Source organism: Eubalaena glacialis, chromosome 18 (assembly GCF_028564815.1).
Source record: "Eubalaena glacialis isolate mEubGla1 chromosome 18, mEubGla1.1.hap2.+ XY, whole genome shotgun sequence".
In the NCBI taxonomy this organism is placed as follows: Eukaryota; Metazoa; Chordata; class Mammalia; order Artiodactyla; family Balaenidae; genus Eubalaena; species Eubalaena glacialis.
The window spans coordinates 6,971,038-6,981,638 of NC_083733.1; the positions used below are offsets into that span (position 1 = coordinate 6,971,038).

The following is a 10,601-nucleotide window of genomic DNA, read 5'->3' on the forward strand; positions in this document are numbered from 1 at the left end:
GAAAAAAAAAAAAAAAAAAAACCTTCCGAATGTGTCCATGGAACTGGGGCAAAAAGGGCAGAAAACAGCAGGGCCCAGCAGCCTCACGTTTAAATCCTGGTGTAGGTTCCCACTGACCGTGTGGACCTGGGCAGGCTGCGTGACCTCCGTGAGCCCCAGTTTCATCGGGACAGTTAGGAAGCCACCTGTGAAGCACCTGGTGTGCAGCTCAGCATCCAGGGGGTGTCCCTGGCGATCCCTCATCCTCCTGCACAGTTGGCGTTTCCCAGAGAGGTGTTTGCGCCCCAAATCTCAGAGCCTTCCTTGCCTGGTTTCTCTCACGCCCACATCCAATCCACAGGCAAACCCAGAATCCAGTCAGTCTCACTGCTTCACTGGTCCCTCCAAGGATCTTATACTTGGGTCATTCTGATCGCCTGCTAACTGGTCTCCCTGCTTCCACTCCAGCCCCTACAGTCAACTCTCAGACCAGGAACCAAAAGGATGCTTTAAGAACAAGAACATGTCGCTCCCTAAGCCCCTGCTCTGCAAAAACCCTCCCCCCAGTCTGCCTCCCAAATGTCCAAAGACTCACTGCCCCTCACTCAGAAGGGACTTAACTTCAGGCTTGCAGACTGCAGCCCCTACCCCAAGTCACTTATGCCCGCAGGCTGAATTGCCACCCTTGTAAAGGGGAAGATGACAGATTAAAGAACCTCCAAAGGTTCTTGTAAGGATTAAACCAGATAATATATCTCAGCCCGTAAAACAAAGATTCAAAGTCAATGCTCCTCAGATTTAGCTCCTGCTACTGTCACCATCCACTGTTCCCTGTATCGTTCTTACCTCCTCCCCTCCTCCAAATCCCTTTAGGCTCCCACAGTTGCTACTCTGTAGAGAAACCGGTGTTCAGCCAGGGCTGTCTGGGCCTCCACACTGGCTCAGCCTCCCCACAGCCTCTTTGCCAACTTGCTCAAAATCAGGGCCTCAGTTTTCCCAGCTGTATAATGGGGATAACAATACCACCCTCGAGGGGCTCTGGAAGGTCTAGGCGCCACAATGTATGTACAGCCCCCAGCATCTAGCAGGGCCTCTGATAATATTAATCAGCCAGCTGGTCAAGACATTAATCAAAGGTCAACTCTATGACAGACATGGAGGGTGGACTTGTATGCAAATGAGGGGTGTAGGGAGCGGTCCAGGCCCTGTCCTTTGCTCCCTCATCCCTCCACCTCACACCCGCAGCCAAAGGCACCTCCCAGGTATGCTGACAGCCCAGCGATAAAGTCATGAATTACACCTGCTCTCCACCCATTTGGAAAGAGACCAGTCAGCTCAATGATTCTGCAGTAGCAGAGACATGGGGGTGGGGGTAATAAAGGGAGTAGCAAGAGGGGGTCCCCAACTTAGTCTGGGGTAAGGCTGGGAACTGACAGTGCTCACAGGAAGCTTCTGGGGGAAGGCGGCGTCTGAATCCAAGCTTTAAAAAAGATGAAGCGGGAGGGAACAGTGTTCTAGTCAGAGGAACAGGCTTAAGCAAAGGCCCGGCAGCAGGACTACAGGGTATGCCAAGAACTCTGCCTGACCTGAGCCTCCTGCCTCACCGCCCTCGAATCCAGGTCAGGGGATGAACAAGGTGCCTGAGGCCAGTCTCATCCTGGTAAACTAGCTGTTTATTGGCCCTCCCCAGGTGCCTGCACCTGCCATATCTCGTTCATCTCATTTATTTCAATGAGAAATACTGGAGGTGAAAACTCAAGTCCTGGGAGGTGAAATCATGTGATCAAGGTCACACAGACGCATGGTGACACCAGGATCGGAACCCCGGTCTGAATCCCATGCGTATGCTCCTTCAGCACCTGCCTTCTGGAATCCAGAATCTGGTGGCAGAATCTGGTCAGACAGTAACTAACTTGGCAGAGAGGTCAAAGGACTTGTCCACGGTCACACAGCTGGAAAGTGTCAGAACCAGGATTTGGACCAGGTCCCAGCCACACACCTCCTGAGTTCCCCACTCCCAGGGCTCAAGGCCCACATGTAGCAGGGCACAAATACGAAACACACAACCCCTCACAACACCACCACGTAAACCAGCCAACCGGGAAGCACCAGGGCCCTCAGTTCTTTCGGCCTCTGGGAGGGCATTGGACTTAACCTTCCCAGGATTCTGGTTACTTCCCACTTAGAAGCCCAGTGGATTGGTTCAACCATAAACATCAAGTCTCTCATGTCCTTCCCCAAGAACTGGGAAGACATCCTCATGGCCACAAGATCCTTGGAGTCAACCACCAAAATCCACCAGCTCCCAAATCAGGCTTCCAGAGTTCAGTGCTTCAGCAACTAAGGCAAGGAGGTCTCCGAGGCCTTGACCCCAGGGGAGGGCACTAGCCATCACAGGCAATTTCTATTTTGCTTCTGCTTTCAAAAAAAAAAAAAAAAAAGAAAGAAATAGCCTTGAAATCCCTTTTTTGTTCCTGTTTCTCATCCTCCCTGGGTAACTTTATAAAAGTGACTTACGGTGTAAATACAAATGTGGCTAAGATTTAACAAGATTCTACTTTTCATGTCCTTCTTTTCGAAATAAACTTCTGGGAAAGATAAATATCATATAATAATGCTTATATGTGGAATCTAAAAAAAATGGTACAAATGAACTTATTTACAAAACAGAAATAGAGTCACAGATGTAGAAAACAAACTTACGGTTACCAGGGGGAAAGGGAGGGGGGATAAACTGGGAGATTGGGATTGACATATACACACTACATTATATATAAAATAAATAACTAATGAGGACTTACTGTATAGCACAGGAAACTCTTCTCATTACTCTGTAATGACCTATATGGGAAAAGAATCTAAAAAAGAGTGGATATATGTATATGTGTAACTGATGCACTTTGCTGTACAGCAGAAACACAACATTTTAAATCAACTATACTCCAATAAAAAATAAAATAAACTTCTGGGGGCTTCCCTGGTGGCGCAGTGGTTGAGAGTCTGCCTGCCAATGCAGGGGACACGGGTTCGAGCCCTGGTCTGGGAAGATCCCACATGCTGCGGAGCGACTGGGCCCGTGAGCCGTAATTACTGAGCCTGCGCGTCTGGAGCCTGTGCTCCGCAACAAGAGAAGCCGCGATAGTGAGAGGCCCGCGCACTGCGATGAAGAGTGGCCCCCGCTTGCCGCAACTAGACAGAGCCCTCGCACAGAAACGAAGACCCAACACAACCATAAATAAATAAATTTAAAAAAAAAAAAGCAAAACCTTAAAAAAATAAATAAATAAACTTCTGGGATACAAGGACCCAGAACCAGGAAACAGGGGAGTTCTCTTCAGTGCTCTCTGCATACATTAGCGAAGTACAGAATTTCATACAAAATCCCACGAAACAATTCTGTTAAGACTTTGGTACAGTCGCATCCCTGAGAGGTAACAGCCTATCCTACAGCTCGAGGGATGTCACTGCTGCATCTCACACCCACCCTGCAGCAACAGAGCGATACATATTTTCATTGGAGGAACCAAGCAGTGTCAGCTGCGGCAGGTAGGAATGTGCATTACTTCAACTTGTTGTTTTTTTTTTTAGGGCAACCTGTGAGCACCTACTAAAATGTAAAACATGCATATGCTTTGATCCACTGCTGTGCAGAAACACGCACAAAAATATTCACAGAAGCATCATTTGTAATAGAAAGAGAGAAAAAAAAAACAAGAAACAATTCAACTGCTCACGAATGGGGGGGGGGTCCCTTAAATGATGGGACACACACATTAAAGAATGCTCAGTAGCTATTGGAAAGAATGAGGAAGATTTACACGCAATTTGATTTGGAAAGATTCGTGAGGCAGATGAAAAAAGAGTTGCAAACTAATAAGCATAAATATAATTACATTTTTTAAAAGGCTGTCTGCTTATAAATCCAGGAGGAGTGGTTACTTTTGGAGAGTGGGAGAAGGTAAAGGGTCTGACCTGACTTTTGACTGATTTAAGTGCTAACATAATGGATGAGCTTTTCTGCTTTGTGTTTTTAAGTGTTTTCTAAATGAAGACGTGCTTTCAAAAATTTCCTCACCCGGAATTTTCCATCAACTTCACTCAGCCAAAGGGCTCTTTATGGGGGTCCTGGCTTGGCCTCTTCCAGAGGAGTTTCACAAGCTCCAGGTAGAGGGAGGGGGAGGGCTGCAGCATGATTAGGCCATTTCAGCATCAAGGAAACCTGCAGCAAGGATCGTCCTGAGCTGGTACACACGGGGCGTTCACAGCTTTGTAATAGGGGTAACTGCCTGAGGCGGCCAGGGACCCCTAAATTAAGACTCCCTGCAAGATTGTAGCTAAGGATGATGGCCCGAGCCCCAGCGCAGGGCCCTTAAGCATAGGGTGAAGAAGTGGCAGATAAGTCCCAATTCTCCACACAGCCCTGGAATGGAGGCCTGGGTGGCCCAAGTACCCAGGGGAAGAAACTGAGGCTCAGAGATTCTTCAACTTGCCCAAGGTTACACAGCTGGAACCGAAATTCGAATTACACTGACTGACAAGGCCACCTGTTTCCCATGCGCGTGCCACCCCCCTCCATACTTTCTCACTCTAGTTCAAGATCAGGGTACTAAAAGAGGCCCTCCCGGGCCCCCTCTGGAATCCAGGCGCCAAGCGCCCCCCGCCCCCCGTCGAAACGGGACACATCTTTCCCTCGAATTCTTCCGCTATGGGGGTAACGACCTCTTTGGGATTCCACAACATAACCAGGAAAACGCAGAGACGCACATAATGATGCACACAACTATTGCGGGGGGAGACGGAATCTTGAATCCCCCGAAAGCTCTATTTCTCAGGGCGAAGGGCTGCGCCTGGAGGCAACAAGCCCTGGGCACAGAGGTGGTCAGGAGACACGCCCGCCCCCCAGCCACCGGAGCCTACACCACCAGCGCTCGCGCGAACCCCAGACCGCAAGCCGCGCCGCTTCCTCCGGGCTCCCATTCAAAGCCGGACGGACCCAGGACACCAACCGACGAAGTGGCGCCGGCCCAGAGTGAGGAAGTAGCCGGCGACGGAGCCCGGACCCCCGCCGTCACCGCCCCGGCCCCGGGCACAGCGGGCGGGGGCCCCGCAGCGCCGGCAGCGCCCGGGCGCAGGTCGCCCCTGGACGCCGCTCCCCGAGCGCGGGTCCCGCGGGCGTGCGCTCCCACCCGGCCGGGCCGCTCACCTGGCCGCGCCCCCGCTGCGGGTCCCGGCTGTGGGGTCCCGCGCGCAGCCGCCCGCCGTCCTGGCTGTGGGCACTCCCTGCCGCGCACGCCCTCCGACGCGGGCGCCGTTACTTCTGCTTCGGCCGCGGCCGCGCGCCACGTGACTCCTCCGGGGCCGCCCCCCGCGCCCCGGCCCGCCCCACCCCCGGCCCGCCGCTCAGAGCACCCCCGGCGCCGCGTCCTCCCTGGGGGCGGACCAGGCCTGGGACCCCGCCTCCGCGGGCCGAGAAAGAAACTGAGGCAGCGGGAGGGGATCGACCTGCCCCTCCTCACTTGCAAGGTGGAGAGAAAACTTCCAGAGAGACTAGCTTTTATGGAGCTCCTACTGCACACACGTGTTTTACATGCATTTCATATACTCCCCATAATCACCGGGAATTGGCAGTTCATGGCCCTAATTTGAAATCGTTACTGAGGCTGCGCTGGTGACCACCTCTTACTACCTGGGTCAAGCCACATAAATACCCTCAGCTCAGCTTTCTCATCTGTCAGAGGTGATCAAAATAGTGCCGGCCCCAAAAGTTTGTTGTACGGAACGTAGAATACTAGGGAATTGATCTCCCATTTTCCCAATGAGAAGATTTTTTTTTATGGCTCACTTTATAAACTTATAAGCATCTAGACGACATGGTCGAATGCCTAGTGACGGTATTTAGTTGATTTATTTAGCTACACCAAGCCTACCTCAAGTCACGTATTGTATGATGTTACATATTCTTTAAGAGAAATATTGCTTTTTTCCATTTTCCTGTTTCATGAAGCAATTTTATTCAAACTTTTCATATGCATCTTTGACTACAGTCCGTTGTGACTGTAGCCAGCTTTCCAGTCACCTACAGAGTTGTCAGCACACGTCAGTTCTACTCCTAAGCCGCTTGAGTTACAGCATTTTTTAAATCTATGAATATTGTTCTGGCTGAAAATATAATACCTAAAGCCACAGGGCTCATTCACTGACTTTAGGCAATCTGGACTCATTTCTTTCACTGCTCCTAGCTCCAGGGTGCACTAGTTGCTATTCCCCACAGATCACTTACTGCACCATTTTTTAAAGAAATCTTTGAAACCACGTGTAATCATGGGGCTAACTCCCCAGGAATGATGGCTGAATCTGGGTTAAATTTCTTTGCCTTTTTTTTTTTTTTAACAACTTCAATTTATATTTATTTCCATCAATCCTTTTATCATTTCTACTTTGGTACATGTTATCTAATGTACATAATATATTGTTACAACGATCTATGTGTAGAATTTATTTTATTTCTTTTATTTATTTATTTTTGGCTGCATTGGGTCTTCGTTGCTGTGTGCAGGCTTCCTCTAGTTGCAGAGAGCGGGGTCTACTCTTCCCTGCGGCGCGCGGGCTTCTCATTGCAGTGCCTTCTCTTGTTGCGGAGCATGGGCTCTAGGCGCATGGGCTTCAGTAGTTGTGGCATGTGGGCTCTGTAGTTGTGGCTCACGGGCTCTAGAGCGCAGGCTCAGTAGTTGTGGCACATGGGCTTAGTTGCTCCGCGGCACGTGGGATCTTCCTGGACCAGGGCTCGAACCCGTGTCCCCTCCATTGGCAGGCGGATTCTTAACCACTGCGCCACCAGGGAAGCCCTAGAATTTATTATTACAAAATCCATGTGTATAGGGAACCGTGTTAAATCTCTTGCTGATAAAATGAAACTAAGTACAATCAGCTTTGGAAACCACGGTGGGAAGCCTTGGCTCCCAACCTCTGTCCAGACAGATGCTAATTCTGGCTGGAGTTTTCCCTGGTCCCTGGGGATCAAGCAAGCAAAGAAGAACATGTAGCACACGCTTCAGCTCAAAGAACTCTCATTTAATCTGTGACTGGGAGCCTACAGCATTTTGGGAGTTAAAATGTCTGCTGTGTTTGAGATGGTGGTCATAGGAGATGGCAGTTTGCTTTTTTCGTATTTCTAACTGATTTTCCTCTTTGCCTTGGTTTTCGCTCTCAGGTGAACAGCTAAAGGAATGCAGTGCGATGAATGGGAGTGTCTGGGGTTCCTCATCGTGGCCTCTTTTCCTCCAACTCCAACTTGATTGTTCAAAATAAAGTCACTGAGACGGAAGCCCTGGTTCTGGGAGGGCTGAAACACGACATGACACTTCTTCTCCAAGGCATAATGGGTAGGGGGAGAAGCCACCCAATATATTCAGATACATATGGCAGAAAGCCCCCCGTCATGAGTTAGCTATTTTAGGGCTCAAGGGCATTAAGTCAGTGGGTGGTGGAGGCTGGATTTGAACCCAAGTCTGTCTGGGGCCAGAGCCCATGGGCACACAGGCCCACTGCCCGTCCCCAGCATTAATAGGAGGCATTCAGGCAGGAAGAAGTGAGTGTGTAACCACTCCGCATAGATTCACAAATGGGTCAGGAAGTGACCTCAAAGGGTGGAGGGAACTTTCTTTTCCTTTTCATATAAAAAGAAAGAAAAGGGGGAGGGGGAATAACCTGAAAGAAAATTGTGTTTTAATCAGCATTGTCTTGACTTTCTGAGTCCCTCACCAGTCCTCAGGGATGCACATGTTTTTCCCCATAACCCTCTTCCATTTGCTAGCAGCGATGGTGCATTGGACCATTAGCCAACCCCCTCAGTGCCTCAGTTTCCCTCTCTGCAAAATAGGTATATTAACTGCCCTACCTCCCAGGGTGATTATAAGGATTAAATGAGACGAGGGATAAAACAGGCATCATAGTTCAACCATCAGGGCTGACTATCTTCAGTATTGTTATTGGGAGGAAGAAGAAAAAGCCCCATGGTGCAATGGGAAGGTATGGATTTGGAAGACAGAGAGATCTGGTTTCAAGTCCCAAATGGCCACTTCCTTAGCTGTGTGACCTTAAGCTGGTCAGTTACCCTCTCTGAACCTCCAATTTCCCCATCATTCGACCTACCTTTGGGATATAAAGAATAGGCAATCTACAGAGACGGAAAGTAGAGTAGTGGTTGTCTGGGACTGGGAGACATGGGGGTCTTGGAAGGTGATGACTAGGAGGTACAGGGTTTCTCTGTGGAGTGATGAAAATGTTCTAAAATTGATTATGATGATGGTTGCACAGCTCTGTGAATACACGAAAAGCCATTGAACTGTACACTTTAAATTTTTGTGTTTTTTTTGCCACGCTACACGGCATGCGGGATCTTCCCTGACCAGGGATCGAACCCATGCCCCCTGCCTTGGGAGCAAGGAATCTTAACCACTGGACCACCAGGGAAGTCCCTGAACTGTACACTTTAGATAGGTGAAATTGTATGGGATGTGAACTCTATGTCAAAGCTGTTCAAAAAAACCCACCTACCTTAGAAAGCTGTTTAAAGAATTAATGGCTGGGACTTCCCTGGTGGTACAGCGGTTAAGATTCCGCCTGCCAATGCAGGGGACACGGGTTTGATCCCTGGTCCGGGAAGATCCCACATGCTTCAGAGCAACTAAGCCCGTGTGCCACAACTACTGAGCCTGCGCTCGAGAGCCCGCGAGCCACAACTACAGAGCCCATGTGCCACAACAACTGAAGCCCACGCGCCTAGAGCCCGTGCTCCGCAACAAGAGAAGCCACCACAGTGAGAAGCCCGTGCACCGCAACGAAGAGTACCCCCCGCTCGCCGCAACTAGAGAAAGCCCGCGCACAGCAACGAAGACCCAACACCACCAAAAATAACTAAATAAAAAAAAAATTAAAAGAAAAAAGAATTAATGGCTAACAGCTTAGCACAATGCAGTCTTCAATAAAGTAGCAGCTGCTCATTATAATAATAATTATTAGATAGTGGGTCTTCTGAACCTGGCCGTCCTCTCCCGGTCACGCACGGCAGCGGCCAGGCTGAGGTCCACCGCGCTGCCCCAGGGCCTTGCCAACCTCCTCCCTCCAGCCCACAGCCAAAAACAACCAGAAAACCCCGAGAGGTTTTGAGTTTGGTTTCCTTTCCCGATATTGTTCAGAGAAGTGCATGTCCCCTGGGGACAAGCTGAGTCCCAGCTGCTGGCTGGCAGGCCTCTGTGAGAGGAAGTACCACCCAGAACTGGCTTCCAGACCTGGTCAGGGTTAGGCTCAATCTATAAGTTTCTGCATGGGGGGGAGGGGGCGGTCAGACCCCCCTATTTTTTTTATCAGCTTTCCTGAGGTATAATTGGTACTAAACTGCGCACAATTAAAGCATACAAGCTGATGAATTTTGACATATGCATACACCTGAGAAACCATCACTGCAATCAGGGCAATAAACATTCATCACCTTCAAGTTTCTTGTATCCTTTCGTTATTGTTGTCATTTTTTGTGTTGTTGTATTTGCATGTGTATGTGTGGTAAGAACACAACATGATACCTGCCCTCTCAACAAGTTTTTTTTTTTTAAGATTTATTTATTATTTATTTATTTATTTTAGGCTGCGTCGGGTCTTAGTTGCAGCACGCAGGCTCTTCGTTGTGGTGCGCGGGTTTCTCTCTAGTTGTGGCGCGCAGGTTCCAGAGTGCATGGGCTCTGCAGTTTGCGGCACGCGGGCTCTAGTTGAGGCTTGCGAGCTCAGTAGTTGTGGCACGCGGGCTTAGTTGCCCCACAGCATGTGGGATCTTAGTTCCCTGACCAGGGATCGAACCCGCGTTCCCTGTATTGCAAGACAGATTCTTTACCACTGGACCACCAGGGAAGTCCCTCAACAAGTTTTTAAGTGTAAAATACAGTACTGTTAACCCTAGGCACATGCTGTAATGCAGATTTCTAGAACTTACTCATCTTGTAAAACAGAAACTTTAGATCCATTGAACAACTCCCCATTTCCCCCTCCTCCCAGCCCCTGGCAACCATCATTCTATGCTCTGCTTCTATAAGTTTGACTATTTTAGATGCCTCATATGAGAGGAATCATGCAGTGTTTTTCCTTCTGTGTCTGGCTTATTTCATTTAGCATAATGTCCTCCATGTTGTCGCAAACAATAGAATTTCCTTCTTTTTAGAGGGTGAATAACATTCCACTGTATTTATACACGAAGTTTTCTTTATTCATTCATGCATCCATAGAGGTTTAGATTGTTTCCATATCTTGACTATTGTGAATAATGCTGCAACGAACATGGGAGTGCAGATACCTCTTCATGATAGTGCTTTCAATTCTTTGGGATATACACCCAGAAGTGGGATGGCTGGATCATATGGTAGTTCTATTTTAAAATTTTGGGGAAGCTCCAGTGTTTTTCATAGCAGCTGCACCATTTTACATTCCCACCAATAGTGCACAAGAGTTCCAATTTCTCCACTTCCTCTCCAACTCTTGTTTCCTTTTGTTTTTTTGGTGATAGCCCATCATAACAGGTATAAGGTGATACCTCACTGTGGTTTTCATTTGCATTTCCCTGATGATTACCAATG

At 48.9% G+C, this 10,601-nt stretch overlaps 1 protein-coding gene across 2 annotated transcripts in view; it reads right to left on the minus strand.

Moving 5' to 3' along the window:
• PLCG2 (phospholipase C gamma 2) overlaps positions 1-5,329 on the minus strand; it is a 150,667-nt gene extending 145,338 nt beyond the window's left edge. For both annotated transcript variants that reach the window (XM_061173028.1, XM_061173027.1), the window contains exon 1: positions 5,183-5,329. The gene's annotated coding sequence lies outside the window, so the exon portion shown is untranslated. The remainder of the gene's footprint in view (positions 1-5,182) is intronic.
• Between the last annotated feature and the right edge of the window lie 5,272 nt (positions 5,330-10,601).